General features: G+C 39.3%; 1 protein-coding gene across 1 annotated transcript in view; it reads right to left on the reverse strand.

The window, feature by feature from the left end:
• klf7b (Kruppel like factor 7b) overlaps positions 1 to 17,870 on the reverse strand; it is a 90,579-nt gene that overhangs the window by 27,002 nt on the left and 45,707 nt on the right. The gene's annotated exons all lie outside the window — the stretch shown is intronic.

Below are 17,870 nucleotides of genomic sequence, written 5' to 3' on the forward strand. Positions count from 1 at the left end.
GTGACCTTATAAAAACCCCTAAAAACAACCATCGATTTTCTCAGCAGCTTTTTTCAGATAAAGTTATGATGAAATGAAAAACACACAGCCTGCAAGTTGCACTTTCCAAGACCTTTTTGGCATCTGATCCCCAAGTCAAGCTTTTAGTTTGACCCTCACCTCTTGACAAACAAGACCCACATGAAACACAATGGGCAGCTACTCAACAGCTCAAAATAAAAAACACAACAGGGAATCTTTATGGAAAAAGATAGAGCATCTCAGCGACGGATTTGTAGGAAATGCAACAAAAACAAATGGAGTGAAAAAGCATGATGGGAAATCTGAATGGAAAGTCAAGCAATCACTGGTAGGGATGGGTTTTGATCAAATTTTATTGATACCAGTATGCTTATCAATTCTGCTAACGATCCGATTCTTTATCAATTCCTCCCGTACAATTTTCCTGTGAAGTAGCTTTACAGGTTTTTCTAAGTCAACAACATTTTATTGAGTTTACAAGTGAATAAATGTGAAATTGGTCACTTGATCTGGATATATCTGGATGTAAATAGAAATAAGAAAAATAAAATAAATAAATAAAAAAAATAATAATACTATCATTGTGGGTTATTGACTGAAGTAGGCCATCTAGTGACTCAAAGTGGTTATAGCAGTTGTTTAAGTCGTCCTTGCCGTAGCTATGAGCCTGCACATTAAGCTTTTAGTATTTTGACAAAGAAAAATTGTAAAGTTATACTGAGGTATGCTAACCGCGAGCCTATCAATGCAATTCCCCATACATGTTAGCATCATGCTAGTGCTATTTTGTTCATAGCTAGGCTACAAGAAGTTTGAAACCATGCTGTAGTTATAAAGCCAGCCATGAGCCTGCACGTAACTTTTCTCCGTATCATTTACAAAGATGTATGCTAACTGCTAGCATATCAATACAATTTCCCATATATGACAGCATCTAGCTAGCGCTATTTTGTTGATATAGTTTTTGGTAAGTAAGGAGTTTTATATCATGATGAATGTGTTGAACAGGAATCTCCTGTGACAGAGTAATGTTCATTTCTTTGTAGAATAGCATAGAGTAGAATAGAATTGAATAGAATAGAATATTCTCTTTTTTTTTTTTTGTCACAGCAGCTCACAGAAAAAGCGCATTAGTCAAGTCAAACTTTATTTATTTAGTTATTTATTTATTTATTATTTATATATTATTTATTTATTTATTTATTTATTTATTTATTATTCAATTATTTTTATTAATTATTTATTATATGAATATTTATTTATGATTTATTATTATTATTTATTTATTTATTAAACTTTATTTATTTTAAATCATTAAATGCAATAACATTTGTTAGTTTAATTCTTCGGTCAAACTTCGAGCAGAAAATCCTGAATCAGAGTTTTCTGGAAACATTATCTAACTGCTAAGCTAAGCTAGCTGCAGCACCAGTCGACAGAAGGTCTGACAGCTCTGGCATAATGTACAGAATTGATAAGGGAATCATTAAGCAATAAAGGGTAACAATATCAATGGGTTGAAACATTTCTGATCCGGTTTTTGGTTCCCGTCCCTGGTCATTGGTCAATCCTAGATCTCCCCTAAACATCAGACCCTTCATCCCCTCTCTGTATGAGTGTATCTAAGCCCATAAACCCGGCGCAGGCTCACACTCCTCTGCAGCTGTTGACCATGTCACCTGGCACGCGGCGGTCCTGAGAGAAGAAGGATTTACTCTGTGATTGATTGCTCCTGCCTGGGCGAGCTCTCTGGAGCCCTGAACTGTGGAAGCCTCGCCTGTTTCTCTCTGTTCACCCAAATCAACCAGCCGTGGAGGTTACATCGCAAGATAGGAGGAGGGAAGGAAAGTCAGAGGAAACAACAGAGGTGAAGGAAAGGAGATAAGGAGATAAGGAGAGGAAATAAGGGGCTGTCTCTGTAATTGTTTATTCCACCTTTCTGCAGAGATAACAGGGACATCTGGGCCTTTTTTCTGCTAATAGACGGCGCCAGACTTTGGCAGCGAAGCAGCATCACCACAGTTGTTGGTCCGCCGCCTCTTTGGTCAAGGGCACCTGCCACATTACCTGCAGGGCTCGGCGCCAAACACGGTCAAGTCACTAACCTACTTCTCCAACCTTAGAGGCGATGCCGCTCCTCTCTTGACTTTTATGTTTCTCGTGTTGCCTGAATCCTCTCGCCTGAACAACAAGCTGCACTTCAGAGGCTGACATGACACCGTTTAGTCGATCCGACGGCGGCTTTGATCCCAAACACCTGCAACACTTGTTTTATTGAATTCCTGTTTTTCATCCAACGGGGAAAACAAGCAAACGCCGAAAACTTTGAGGTATCAAAACCAGTCCCTCAAACTTGGACTAAACCCAGCGCTGAGGCTGTTTTTGTGGTGTTTGTTTCTGGATGCAGCGAGGAGGTGGAGGCCACAGCGTCAGAACGGTGCACTCAGCACTTTCCGAGCAGCGACCTGGCTCCTGCTCCGCGCTGCAGCACACTGCCCGCACTGTACCTACTCGGAAAATGAATTTCCTCTGTTTCCAAAGGCCTTTGGCAGCTGACAGGTCTCATCCTGATCCCCTGGCTCCCTCCACCTCTGCCATCGGAGCAAATTACAGCCACTATAGAATTCATCCTCAGCTGCAGCTGGTCGGCGCGGTTCATTCACACGGGCCAGCGCTGGAGCTTTGCGAGACAGACAAACCAACACATTTCGTCTGAACATCTGTTGAGTGATGATAAGCTGAACTTCCCCCTCTTTCCCTCCGTCTCCCCTTTTCTTCTCCTCTTTAAAAGAATGTCTGTTTTCCTTAAGGATGCTGATTTGCATATGAACATAAATCAAAGTTATTTCTGCAGGGGTTACACTGCTTCATGAGGAAACTTGAAAAAGAGACGCATGTATGCACAAAAGCAACGATGACGCCAAGTCACAAAGTCTTTTGGAAAGCTGATAGGAGCGCTGTGAGGAGACCTTGGGCTTTGATTGTTGCTGTGATTTGTTAGCATTGGTATTCCTGTCAGCGACTGCTGCGTGTAATACAATATCAAGTCAAGCATGGAGAAGGAGGCTATTAAATCTCTGCTGTAATTAATTCAGGCGGCGCTAAAGCGTCTGGAAACGGAAACTGGAGATTATGAAACAGACATCAGATTATCTGGAGTGGAGCGTGAGCAGGTGAGAGTTTTCCTTTAACAAAGACACAAAGCGATGACCCAGAGTTACCTTACAGGATTAATCAACAGCTAACGCTAACGAAAGCAGCATGAATGTGAGCTAACGTCGTCTCTGTTCATGATTCCTGTCAGAAAAGCTGAAGCCTCGTTTCCACTTGGACTAGAAATCTAAAATAGAAAGGTCTGCGTGTCTCCTGGCGGGGGCTGGACGGATGCTGAGGATTGTGGGAGGTGGGCAGCGAGGAGGGGGGGCAGAGGGTAGAGAAAGCCCGAGGCGGCGCGGCTATCAAACCCACGGCTGGCAGCGAACGCACCGCCTCTGACATCACATGAATGACCTTCTCCTTGGTGTGTTTCTCCTACACACCATGAATATCAGGTAACAATGACATGTAGGGCCTGCAGCGTGTGTGTGAGTGTGTGTGTGAGTGTGTGAGTGTGTGAGGCTGCTGGCTAACAACTCAGACTGATAGCATGTGCAGGGCTCACCTCCTGTCCCCCTGCTCAGTCCCACACCATATGGAGAAAGGTCACATCCAAAACACACACACACTCTCACACACACTCCTCTCCTTTAAAAACAGCATTTCGACACTCTTCTGTTGAATTATCATCTCAAACAATGAGACAGTGAACCGAGAGAATCTGCTGCACTGACAAAAAGTCAACGCTACGAGACGGCGGGAACACAACGGCTTAAGGACAGGGGTCACACAGAGTCCAGGAGTCTGCTGCAGAGGGACGTCCAATCAGAACGCAGCTTCATGCTCAGATTCTGGAGGCTAATGATGCTCTGAAGCACCAAAATAATCAGTTTGTATCACTTCACTTTGAGACGTGGGGAAACATTCATTCATAGGAGGGAAAAAGCTCGTTTATAAGGATTTATGAAGCTTCAGTCACACAAAGACACAATGAGCCCAAAAAAGTCACATCCAATCACTTAACGTAATAAATAAATAGTGTTGGGTTTATTGTGCCTGGATGATACGACTGTATTAGTCTGAATATTGGATTCATTCACCACAAGTGTTTCCAGACTTATGAAGTACTTTAGAAACTGAAAGATGTCATAACTTTGTTTTTACTCCACTAAAGTACAAAACTGTCAAATTCAGCCAGAAATTCAATATAATACAAAAATTGATCCCCAACATACCAAAATGTCCTCTTCTAGGCACACTAAAATGGCTCTTAATAGCAGTAGGTATGTCATACTGAGATCAAACCAGCATTAAAATGTTCATCTCACTGAGACCCACAACTCATACACTGACACCTCTGAGCTATCTAAACAGGAAGCCCGCAATTTGCCTTTCAAAATAAAATTCTGCCACATTTTGGGGCCTTTTTCAAAAGTGATCTTCTCCCAGGCCATTAATGGTATTGGCTTGAAATTTGCTCAGATGACAGAGTAGGCCATGTTTTACAAAACTGATTCAGGAATTTGTTGTTTCTCAAATGGTTTTTGAATGATGAGTCCTCAAAGTCGGTGAACCCCAAAGAAGCCGTTTCAGCTCTCCCTATTAGAATGAATGGGAGAGGAGTATCCAGCTCCACACAAGCTGCCGCTTTTGGGCCTCTAGACCAAAAAGTAAAAGTGGTACAGCTTTAAAATGACATGGATGGATTTCTGACAAAATTTACTACAAAATATCTTGTTTTTTGAGAGATTGGGTCAAAATTGTGACATATGTGAGGAAACGTTTCAAAACCTCAGTCAATTTTAATCAACTTAAATTTATACTTAACTTTAAAGTGACAATGCAGAATGTTCAGACTGGACACGTGCAGATCTTAAAACTCTATATAGACCAACTTACTGTTGATGTCAACAGAAGCAACGTTTAGCTCCTTTCATTTAGCCTTATTTAAAGTCTATAGTAGAGCTGATAGCATAAAAATGTTCAGTTGTTCCGTGGTCAGTTAGAAACCATACTACACCACGGTGTCAACCTTTACTGAATTCTGACTGTTGCAGAGATACCGGTGTTTTGGGGCTAATAGCGACCATGCTAACTGGTGACCCTCAGTCGAATGTGTCAGTGATTTCTGGCTGACAGTCAGTTATTAAATGTGTCTTCTTCATCCAATCTCAGGTAACTAGGTCTTGAATCCAGTTTTTACTTTGTATATCTAATGGAAAAGTCGGTTTGGGGCCGAGGTTATGACCAAACATGGAGAGAACGTGGGGAGGTCAAACTAAAAAAAAAAAGTACCCCTTCTTTAAGGTTTAAACCAGTGTCCTTGCTGGAATGAAGGTCTGAGCACTGCTTTTAATAATCATTTAGGGATTCTTTATTTGTACATATTTGTCAAACTGTTCCTGTGTGAATATATTTCACGTTACTGAAATCTTTCCAGAAACGTCTCGTCCTCATGTCTCCCCCTGCTCTCTGTGTTTTTACCCCTTTTCTTTCTGGAGTGTTTGATTTAATATCTGGTCTAAAATAGCTTCCAGTGACGTGCAGGTCCTGTTTCTCTCCCTCCCTCTCTGTGTGCTCTGTGTGTGTGTGTGTGTGTGTGTGTCTCCTCAGCCTGCTGAGGTCCATTAATAATGAATGCAGAGAGCAGAGGGCTCTGGATGGAAGCGCTAAGAGCTTTTGACAGACAAAAGATCATCGAGGACGGAGCTCAGCAAACACGCTGAAGTGGTTTCAGCAGGAGATGCCCCGTCTGTGTTTGCATGCACACAGCTATGCCACCATTACCCACATTTCCATTAGAACAACAGTGAAATTAAGCAATTTACGTGATTCAGTGAAGTGACACTTCCTATAATGATCTACTTCACATGTGGTTATTGCCACATCAGCGGCCAAGTGAACAACACGGGAAACATCCACGGCTCTCTGTTGAGCAGATGAAACGTGGTGAGGGATTCATTCAGGCCTTTCAACGTCGGTCCGAGACTCACTGATGGAAAATTTCAGAATAAAATCAGAGGAAAGGAACATCTGAGCCTCCAACAGCTTCCTCCTTTAGCTAGTTTGGAGGTTATTCAATAAACAAAGGGTGATATTACCTAAAAATGAATGCATGCTATCACTGGCTCCCCTTGTTATCACACTGACAGAAAAAAGACGAATCAAATTCTGTTCATTGTGATAAAAACAAACCATACACTGAGCCATAAAACATTTGAAAAAGAGACAAATTATTGTGACAATCACCCTCACTGCACTCTACTTTACCCAGAAATGATTCCCTGCTCATCCTTATTCATGAGTTTCTCCATAAAATGAGCTTTTTTTTCAACCAGCTCTTAAAGATTAAGACGTGTGCAGCGTCAGACAGACAGATGAAGAAGCAGCAGCTCCGCCAGCAGGGATTCATGGAGGGAATCATGTGACGCAAATGTCAGGTGCACATAAAAACTGCTCCACGAGCTGCTGAACAGTCAAACATCTCGCCTGCTGGAGGTTCCTGTTTCAGACCACAACGCGTTACTATGAATCTGAGAGAGGAGCTGGGGTTAAAACATGGGAAAAAGCGTCAGGCACACAAGAAATGATGAGAACAATCATGTTGACACGTCTTTAACAAGGAGCTGATGCTAAAGTCAACTTTTCAAAACCAATATCACACAGCTACCTGTGTGTGTCTGTGTAACCTCAGTCAGAGAGGATCTCATGCAGCGTTTTTGGATCAAACCAACTCCAGGGAGAGGGGGGGATGCTTTTCTAGGTTTGAATGTAAGGCACAAGTAGCCGACTTGTTCTGACTTGGAAAAAATATCAGAGATGACTTTTCAAAAAAGTAACACAAGAATTACTTTCCTGTGTAACTAATTACAATAATAAAAGAGTAATTCCATTATTAATTCAATTACTTTTTGGGGAAAGTAAAGAGTAACTATAGCCCAACAACAAGGTACAAGGTAACAAGGTAGTAAGTAACTTTTTACATCTGCTGTTTACTGCAGAAGAAGAAAGATTCAGTAACTTCCTTATTTTAAGTCCTCCAGAACAGAAGCTCATTGTGATCCCTTAAATTGTGTTGTGACCAAAACAAGAGCAAAAAGAGGCCAAAAAAGTTTTTCAAAAAGGATTGAAATGAATACTTCCTAATTCAGTTACTTTTTCGGAAGGGAAACAAAAAATATAACTAATTACTCTTTTTAGGTAATTTGGCCAACTCTAGTCTCCTCTTCTAATTTAATTAATCATTTTTAATGTTTTATGATGTGATTTTATGCAATAATTTTATTTTGCCCATTGTGATTTCATTTTATGTTAGCTGTAAAGCACTTTGAATTGCCTTGTGTATGAATTGTGCTCTACAAATAAACTTGCCTTGCCTTTCCTTGCCTTTGATCTCCTGCAACTTGTCTGTGATTGGTGTTCCTGACTCTGGATCCAGTCTGTGATTGGTGTTCCTGACACTGGATCCAGTCTGTGATTGGTTTTCCTGACTCTGGATCCAGAGTCAGGAACAATCTGGATCCAGATTGGTGTTCCTGACACTGGATCCAGTCTGTGATTGGTGTTCCAGACACTGGATCCAGTCTGTGATTGGTGTTCCAGACATTAGATCCAGTCTGTGATTGGTGTTCCTGACTCTTGATCCAGTCTGTGATTGGTGTTCCTGACTCTGGATCCGGTCTGTGATTGGTGTTCCTGACTCTTGATCCAGTCTGTGATTGGTGTTCCTGACACTGGATCTAGTCTGTGATTGGTGTTTCTGACTCTGGATCCAGTCTGTGATTGGTGTTCCTGACTCTGGATCCGGTCTGTGATTGGTGTTCCTGACTCTGGATCCAGTCTGATTGACGTTCCTGACTCTGGATCCAGTCTGTTATTGGTGTTCCCGACTCTGGATCCAGTCTGTGATTGGTGTTCCTGACACTGGATCCAGTCTATGAATGGTGTTCCAGACATTAGAACCAGTCTGTGATTAGCGTTTCTGACTCTGGATCCAGTCTGTGATTAGTGTTCCTGTATCAGGTCTCTGCTCCAGTCTAATCCCTTCAGTTTGCTTCTGTCTCTCTTTATCTGTGTGTGCATTAGACTGTGTTTATTCCCCCAACCTTCTACAGCTTTTGGCTTCAAATGATGTTTTTCTCTCCACTTTCTGGTACAAATAGGTCCTAATTAAAGTGCTTTGGCTTCTATAAACTGTTCTTTGAAGCTCTACCTCTTGATGGATCTCCCTCTCTCCACGCAGCGGGCTCTGATGGCTAATTAGCCACTCGAAAGCAAAAGGCAAAAAGAGGCTCTTTATTCAGCTAATTTGCTGATGCGCTTGTGTACACGGCGGATGTGTGTTTGTGAGAGCGAAAGAGGAGCATAATGACTTTTAACTGATGTGTGTGAATGTGTAATGTCTCATGCTCGGGGAGCATGCGCAGCATCAAACCGGTGCCATCGGAGTCGAGCAGCCTCCTTTAAAGTCTGAGCGAGAATCAGCCATGCACGGTGTGTTTGGTGTTTTGTAGCAGAACAAAGTGTGTGTGTGTGAAGATGCTGTTTGAGTTACAGACTCTGTACACTCAGACTTACAGCTGTGTCTCTAGTCTGAGCAAACAGCACCAAACTGGATGCATGGCTGCTTTCCATAAAGTGTGAATTCTCTCATATGTTACATTACGTTAAAAGTGGGAAGCTAAATCCTAATCATGCTGTACGTAACAGCTGTTTTCCAGATTTGCATTAAGAGAAATCTGAAAAACTTATCATCATCACTGTTTCTGGACAAATTTGCACCTTTACTGACAACAGGTTGTTTTGCTGTCGTCATATTTGAAGGTGAAAAACACGTTTTAGCTCATTTGTCCTATCTTTACATCACAACTTTAGCTTCTTACTAGGGATGCTCCATACCACTGTTTTCCAGACTGATACCAGTACAAGTACTCCCACTGAGGTACGCACCAATACCACTGATACTTTTGATGCATAAGATTTTAATTAACAGTGACAGATCATTTTGATTAATGACAGCACAGTCACTCTGACACCAACGGGGACGCGAATAAACGGCACGAAATTGCGTCATATTCAATCTCCGCAGCTATTCTCCTCCAAACGATGTCTCTGTAAATGTTATCTTTGTAGTTTTTATGTCTTTTGTCGTAAAGAACCAGGCGCTGAGACATGAACACAATCAATATTGAATGTTTTGGTATGTGACGTGTCAACAATGAGCATTTTGATTGGTTGGATGTGTACTTGTCGCAAGCATAAACCTTGAAAACATCGACCTGGGTCCAAAATAATAAAAGCCACAATTTTACTCAGCAAAACAAAAGTTGCTGGTGTGAAAGCTTGCATTGAAAAACAATAGGTTCAAAAAAAAAAAAAAAAAAAAAAAAAAAAAATGTGCGAAATATTTATGCAAAAAAAATACACGTAAAACTCTCTCTGATTTTATGATTTTTGTTTAATAAATTAACAAAAGAAAAAAATGAAACAAAGAACTTTCAGAGTTTAAGTGATTTTTTTTAAAATAAACTGAAAAGTAAAATAAAACAGTTTAAGAGTTAACTTCCCCTGTCTCGTTCATGTTGTCTGAACAGGAGCTGAAGCACATTTGTGCTGGTGTCAAGCAGCAATGTAGCGCCATCTATTGACAAGGAGGACTAAGTCCACATAAGATTTCTTGGCCTCGAGTATCAGCTGCTGGTATCGGCAGTTTTCAAGAGTACTGATTTCTTAAAATAAGGCCTGGATCACTCATTCATACTTATCCCTACTTATATTACTTTATTTATACCCAGCAGTAATTTTCAGTTTTAATTGGTTATTTTTATCATTTTTATTTTCATTATTTTTATTTTAATTATTATCATTATTTTATCTATTATTTTTAATTATTATCATTATTTTATTTATTATTTTTAATTATTATTATTATTATTTTATTCATTATTTTTAATAATAATAATAATAATAATAATAATAATAATAATAATAATAATAATAATAATTATTATTATTATTATTATTATTATCATTATTATTATTATTATTATTATTTTTATTCTTTTTAATTATTATTATTATCTTATTAATATTATATTTTTATTCATTTTATCGTTTTTTATTATTTACTTTTATTAATATTATTTAGTTATTTTTTAATTTTTGAAATTTTGTTGTACATGTTGCAATGACAAATAAAGTTCTGTTCTATTCTAGTACTCATAATTAGCACAAAGCTAACTTTAAGTAGGTTGTAAAATGTAACCAAAATAAAACAAAAACTATTTACTATTTCATCTTCATTTGTTATTGTAGAAATACAAAAAAACAGGAGTCAACTGTGATATAAGCCCGTCCCTCTTAGACCCACTCTGTCTGTCCCTGAGAGCAAAGTTTAAAATATTATCGTCTGCTGTAAACCCAAACAATAGGAGACATCCAGATGTAAACAAACGTATATACACACAGTATACAGTATATGTGTTTATAAACAGGTCTAAATGTGTTGAGCCCTGTGCTGCTGCACACAGAACATATTGTCCAATCCTTTCTTCCACGTGGACAGCTGCCATTTTGGAAACAGCTTCCCCGGGCCGCCGCTGCAGCGCGTCCAGAGCCAGCTGCGCTAACGAGCCAACATCGCTCTGCTGGACTGGGACCATCCCGACCTTCCTCTGCTTCCAGCGCTGAGACTGAACCAGCTTCAAGTACCAGAGAAACCTCCTCTCTGAGCCTCTGACAAGGGGATGGATGCTGCTTCGCTCAATGCTCTCAGAGTTTCTCAGAAGTGACACGATGTGAGCCCCTATCGTTTCTCAACCTGCTCTTTACTCCAACTGTAACAACTCCAAACCAGCTCAAGCGTCCAGGTTTAGAGTCTGACTCAATAAAACCATCCCCTGATCAGCTTCATGGAGTCACAGAGACTCAGACTGATGCAGAGTTCAGGGTCCAGTGGACTCTGAGTTCATCACAGTGAAACTTCTCAGCATTCAGGCGTCAGAGTTTCATCCTCACTCCAAAGCTGCTCATGTGCAGAGAAAATCCCTTTAGCTGTTCAGGCTTTGGAAAGACGCATGTCAATGATAAAACATGGAGAAGCTTCCACTGGATCGGGTCGTCTCTGCCTGACTTTAAAATGAACTCTTCATGTGATCAGTGAAATACGAGGCTGGGTTATCTGGTCAAAGAAACCCTGATTCAAAACAAGTCAACAAACCATGGCTCAAACTTTTGGAGCATCAAACATTTCTTTCAAAGACTCTAAATATAAAATCCGTCCAGAGTCCGTCAAACACAGAGTCCACTGAACAACCAAAGGCCAGGACGTGCTCCTGGTTTCTTTACCGTGCTCATACAGGAACAGAAAATCAATCTGCTGGCGATGACACCCTCAGCAGCAGATAAAGACGCTGACATGACACAATGTTTTCCCAGCGACATGGAGAGAGTGTGTGTGTGTGTGTGTTTTGGTGTGTTCAGGTATCCTCTCAGTCTGCTGTAATTGAAAAAGCGGCGGCACAAACAGAGTCCAGTCCTGTGGGCCCTGATTTGAAAAGAAGGAGAGGGAGCGCTTTAATAAAAGAGGTTAATGGAGACGAGACCCGACGGAGGAACGAGGCGCCGGCGCTGGAATCACTCCGGCTTTCATCTGAGGGGAGAGAAACCTGGACAAAGCGAGGTCCGTCTGCGTCCACGGCTAACATCTGAAATTTATTTTTATTTACTGGTTCATCTGCAAATACAGACATAGTTATCTATGCTTGAAAGTCAAAGTGTTTTTCCTACAAACCAAAGGTCTCAAACCTCTGGAGCCTCATGTGGCACTTTGACTCCTCTGCAGTGGCTCCTTGTAGTTTTAAAAAATATAATTGAAATAAAGAATTGTTATTTTTCTTACAGAGAGTATTGATGATTAAAGACACTGACACTAAATAAAATCCTGTGTTAACATTTAGTTGAACTAAATCTTCATCCCATCTGTCAATAAAGCCTGCCACCGCTCTACTTCACCTCCTACAACATCAACAGCCCACCAACTTTCCATGCACCTGTGGCTAACCTCAAGTTTTACAGCCCTGGGAAGATAACTACATCTACAAAAAGACTCATCTGGAAGAAAATACTGATTTTAATTCTGTGTGGATGGATTCATTTCACTGACAATGTGTTGGCTCAATATACATGCTTGATTCATGAAAAATCAATTTTGTAAGATTTTTTTGCAAATTTTTGAAATTATTATTTTTTAATATATTTGCAAAATGTTCAAATTTCTTTTTCAGAAATTGTAAATTTTATTTTATTTTATTTTATTTTTTTAGAATTTAGCCAATTTTTTTTGCAAATTGTAAAGTAAAATAAATTCAAGAATTTTTTTTCCAAATTTATGTAGGTTGAAAAAAATTTTTTTGCAAATTTTTGCAAGTTGAATTTTTACAAATAAAATCACTATTTTAAAAAAAAATATTTTAAGTTTGCAAATTTTTTAAATTCTAAATTTTCTTCAATTATTACTGTTATTTTTTTTTCTTTTACAAATTTTGGGACATTCAATATCATTTTGAATTTGTTTGCAAATTTATTGAAAATTAAAAAAACTAAGACATCACATGTACAATTTCATTAATTTAAAAAATAACTTTTTTAAAAAAATAATTATTTACCAGAATAGTAATATCAGATCTATATTTTAACTGTATACAGAATTTTATGCACTCTGTTCTCTTTATTGTAAAGATAAAGAACATTTTGTGTTTCCTGAATGACGTTGATCCAGGTGAGCTCAGGTAAAAGTTACAGACCCTGATCCAAACCACCCGTTTCGCCACGTGTGACTTTTTCTGTAGTTCTTCCATGAATTTGTCAAACAAACGCTGATGTTGGCGAAGGATTAAACATCTTCAAAGAATCTAAAGAGGAATAAAATCAGTTTGGGTCTAAATGCAGCTGAACCAGAGGAAAACAGAGCAGCGAGCTCAAGAGGACGAGAGACAAAGGGAGATAATTAGCCAATGAGAGAGAGAGTACAGGAGTGAGTGAGTGCATGAAAAGAGGAGGCTGTGGGCTTTTATAGTACACACACACACACACACACAGAAAGAGGCAGAGCATCACCTCCGACCTGCAGCCTCAGCCAATGAAATTTTAATCAACAGTCTCTGATGGAGGAGAGCACTCAGACGCTCCTGCTGGGGAGCTGCTCCTCCTCTTTCTCCTTTTCTCTCTCTGTTCTCTCCATCTTTTCACGCCACTGAGCTCCCCTCCATCCTCCTCCCTCTCCCCACCTCTATAAACACCTCCTCCTCCTCCTCCTCCTCCTCCTCTCTGCCTTCAACACTCATCTCTCTCTTCCTCATTCACAAAGCAAAGGTCGCCTCCTCCTCTCCTCCTCTCCTCCTCCTTCTCCTCTTCTCTTCTTCTCAGTGTTTGGTTTGTCTCCCTTTCTTCCTGTTCCTCAGTAACTCTCTGTGTGGTGGTGAACTGAACACAGAGTGTTTCATATTTAATCTGAGAGACGAACAGAGCCGAGCTGCTGATGGCTCCTTCAGCCTCCAGCCGAGCCGAGGACGATGGATTCACCGTCAGAGGAAACACTGAGAGAGAATTAAAACACTACCTTAAGTTTCCTGTGTGTCTGACTTAAATCGAACCTTTATAGAGGAAAGACATTATGCTCATCAAACATTGGTCCAACAATAGACTGCTGCAAGACAGAGTCAAAGATGATGAGTCATGGTTTTTATCGTTAACAAGACGAGATGTGCTGAAAATGTGACTTTTAAAAACTGAAGACCCTTTTTCGTCTTGGTAGGGCACACATTTTGTGGTGTTTCTGTGCGCACGGACTGATACACTAAGTGGTGAGCGCCTTGTAGCCAGCTGTGGCTCTGCAGCGGAGGTAGCGCCGTTTTACGACACGATGAGAACTAGAGCCTTATTTAGCGGTGTTTTTGCATATATGTGTGTGTGGTTTCTGGTGTTTCTGCAGCCAGCCTCTGGTGGACACTCGAGGAACTGCAGCTCTAAAGTTAGCATCATTCCTCCAGACACAACCCGCTGTAAAAGAGCAACACAGCAAATTTTCCTCTATCACTGACAAACAGCTGGAGTCAGACACAGAGTGTGTGTGGATTATTAAGCGTTTGGTTCCATTTAGAGACATTTATCTCACAGACAGTCTGAAAAACTCAAACACAGATATATAAAAACCTCTTCAGAGACGTGTCAGTCTGGATTCGTCTGCTCGTCTCAGACTGAACTCTCACACCACAGATATTACCCAGAACGCACTGCTCCTCCTCCTCCTCCTCCTCCCTCTGTCTCTCAGACACACACACTCACATGAACTCCATTTTCACTGTCCACGCTTATTAAATACAAGGACATAAAATTAATTAACAGCTTAATCACTCACACACACACAAACACACACATATGGACACACTGCGCGGTGAGAGGACGAGGCAGGTACGGCCTTTTAATTTGAGGAATAATTTAATACTGCTTAGCCAGGCTTATGGCCACTCTCTTTGTCCCTGTGTGTGTGTGTGTGTGTGTGTGTGTCCCAGCTATTTCAGTAATTGGCTGAGATGTAGGGATTGAAATCTGCGGCACAATCATCTGTTCCTCTGTCTGTTGTGCTTTCTGTTAATGAAGCTGCTCTCGTTTTTTCTCTTTTTCTCTCTTTCTCTCTTTCTCTCTGTCTGTCTTTGTTTTTCTCTCTTCTCTTTGAATCAGTCTTTTTTCTCTCTCCCTGTATTTGTTTTTCTCTCTCTTCTCTTTGAATCAGTCTTTTTTTCTCCCCCTCTCTGTCTCCCTCCGTCTTCCTCACCCTCTCTCGGTTGTTCGTCATGTCGCTGGGCCTGTCCTCCACCATGAGGAATCTGTCCAGACTGAAATAATGACGGTCTTGCTGTCCACACATCACAAAGAGACAGTTTACACACACAGAAACACACACAGAAACACACACGCACACACACACACACACACAATCCTCTCAGGTCTTATCTATAAATCCCTGAGAGCCTCCTGAGCACAAACTCTTCCTCAACTTCAATAATTTTCTTCTTAACACCCAGCCACACTGCAAAAACTGAAATTTTATCAAGTGTTTTTGTCTTATTTTAAGTGAAAATTGACTTATTATAGTCGATATGAACCACATTCACCTGATCAGTCCAGAAAAATCTCTCATCTCAAGTTATTTAAAGACTAAAATGAGGTCTGAATTGCTGTAACAATTGAAAAAATCAACCTGGGTGCAGAAGCATCGGGAATACAATGGTTTGTCAACTGACGTGGAGGAGTTAACCACCAACGAACACATTTTTAAACCATATATCATCACTTTAACTGATGGTAAACAGCTCCCTGGTTTGTGAAATAGCAGTGAGTGGACAGATATTAGGGGGACAGACGTTTTTAGCAGAGAAACCAAGAAGCAGAAAATTGCATAATTGAATAAAATGAAAACATATGACCCCACAATCCCCCCTTCCCCAAACCGCATTCATATACATTCAATATACACACACACAAAGAGATTAAAAGGAAATTCTGACAGAAAATAGAATTACAATTAAAGGATTGAGGAAACCCAAAGGCTAAAACTAAAATAGTAATAAATTAACTGAAACAAATAAATTAATCAATAAATAAATAGATAAATAAATAAATAAATAAATAAATAAATAAATAAACAAATACAAATAAAAAAATACTCAATGAGGAATTAAAATGAGGAAATAGGTGCTAAAACTAAAATAGTTATTAATTAATCAAAAATAAATAAATAAATAAATAAATGATAAATAAATAAATAAATAAATACAAATAAAAAAAATACTCAATGAGGAATTAAAATGAGGAAACACAGGTGCTAAAACTAAAATAGTTATTAATTAATCAAAAATAAATAAATAAATGATAAATAAAAAAATAAAAAAATAAATAAATACATAAGAAATAGAGAAATACTCAAAAATACTCAAGGGTAAGATAAGTACATGTGTAAATACATAAATAAATAAAATAATATAACAATATAAAAAAAAAGTTGGATAAATAATATGACAAAATGAGATAGCGTCAGGTGCATATTAAAATCAGCTAAAATAGGATAATAAAAGGAAAAGCATTAAACAAAGAATAAAATTTAAATTTAAAAAATCTGAACTAAAATGAAGAAAGAAAACAAAAATAAAAGGGTTAAAAAAGGTTAAAATATAACATAAAATCATAATAACTACAATCAGCTAAAAGCCAGATTAGATAGGTAGGTCTCGAGTTTTCTTTTAAAATAATTTTCTTTAAATAACTTTACAAATTTTCTGGACAGGTCAGGTGAATGTGGCTCATGTTGAGTCTAAAAAGACATTACCACTGAAAATAAAACAAAAATACTTGATAAAACTTCAGTTTTTCACAGAGTGCTGAATCTCTGTATGAATAAATCTGTAATTTCTGAATGAATCTCATCAACGTTTCCACAGTTTTCATTTCTCCTCCATGGTGAAGCTGAGACACTCGAAGCTCTGAGGGTTTTTTACTCTGAGTGCCTTTGTTCACTTTCATTCACGCCGGCGTGCGAGAGCGGCGGACTCAAAGCGCACGCCGTAACTCTTGACTTTAGGAAAAACCATTGACTCTGAAACTTAAACAGGACTGATGTGAGAGGTAAAGAGACTCTTCTATCGAGTGGAAAGCTTCACGCTGGAGCCGATAGAGGACAAAGAGTCTCCTGAACGGAAACGACACAATGAAAATCTGCTTAGTCTGTGGTTCATGAACTCAGCCGTTCACATTTAGCCGCCTGTGGGTTCTCCATGAGGAGAGGCCGCTCTGTCACTGTCACACACACACACACACACACACACACACACACACACACACACACACACACACACACACACACACACACACACACACACACACACACACACACACACACACACACACATACTGTCCTCTGGGAAGGCCTACAGACCCAAACACAAACTTAAAGAGAGGTTATCATGATCTAATATGTCTCATTTTAGCTACTGTCATTTTAAGGTCGTTGACAGGCACTCTAGAAGCCTCCTCCACTGTTGCTGTACTGCAAAGTTGCTGTCATTAAGTTCACCATCATTTCTTCTTCTCACATGTCAAATTATGACTCAAGCAAGTTCATATTTAACCTCAAATATGAACTTTTGGTACATTAAAGAGGGGGTATTGGGATTTTTTTAAGTCTTTATTTTGTCCCTCTGAGGCCCCCGTAGCATCTTAACATTATCCACAGCTGCAATACAAATGAGTATAACACAGATTTTAGTTAATATGAGCCATAAGGACGATTCTTTTTAGGCCTGAAACTGCGTCAGTGATCAGATTTTTGTGTTTTAATAAATTTGCATACACCAAAGATTCTTAATCTGGTGGTTTAAAGAGTCTAAAAGTTGCTCAAAGGAGCTTGTTATTATTCAATCTTGATTTATGGAACTTAAAGAGGGGTATCATTTTTTTTTCAAAGCCTGTATTTTGTCCTTCTGGTGTCATCTTAACATGATTGACAGCTCCAAAACAAATGAGTATAACACAGACTTAAGTTGATATGAGCCATAAAAGATGATTTTGTATTTTTTTATGCCTGAAACTGCAACAGTGATCAGCTGTTTTTTTTTTTTCTTTTTTTTTAAATGCATAAAGCAAAGATTCTTAGTCTCATGGTTTAAAGAGTTTAAAAGTTATTCAAAGGAGCTTGTTAT

Source organism: Halichoeres trimaculatus, unplaced genomic scaffold, assembly GCF_033239565.1.
Source record: "Halichoeres trimaculatus isolate MK-OKI-2021-1 unplaced genomic scaffold, fHalTri1.1 fHalTri1_scaffold_19, whole genome shotgun sequence".
Lineage (NCBI taxonomy): Eukaryota > Metazoa > Chordata > Actinopteri > Labriformes > Labridae > Halichoeres > Halichoeres trimaculatus.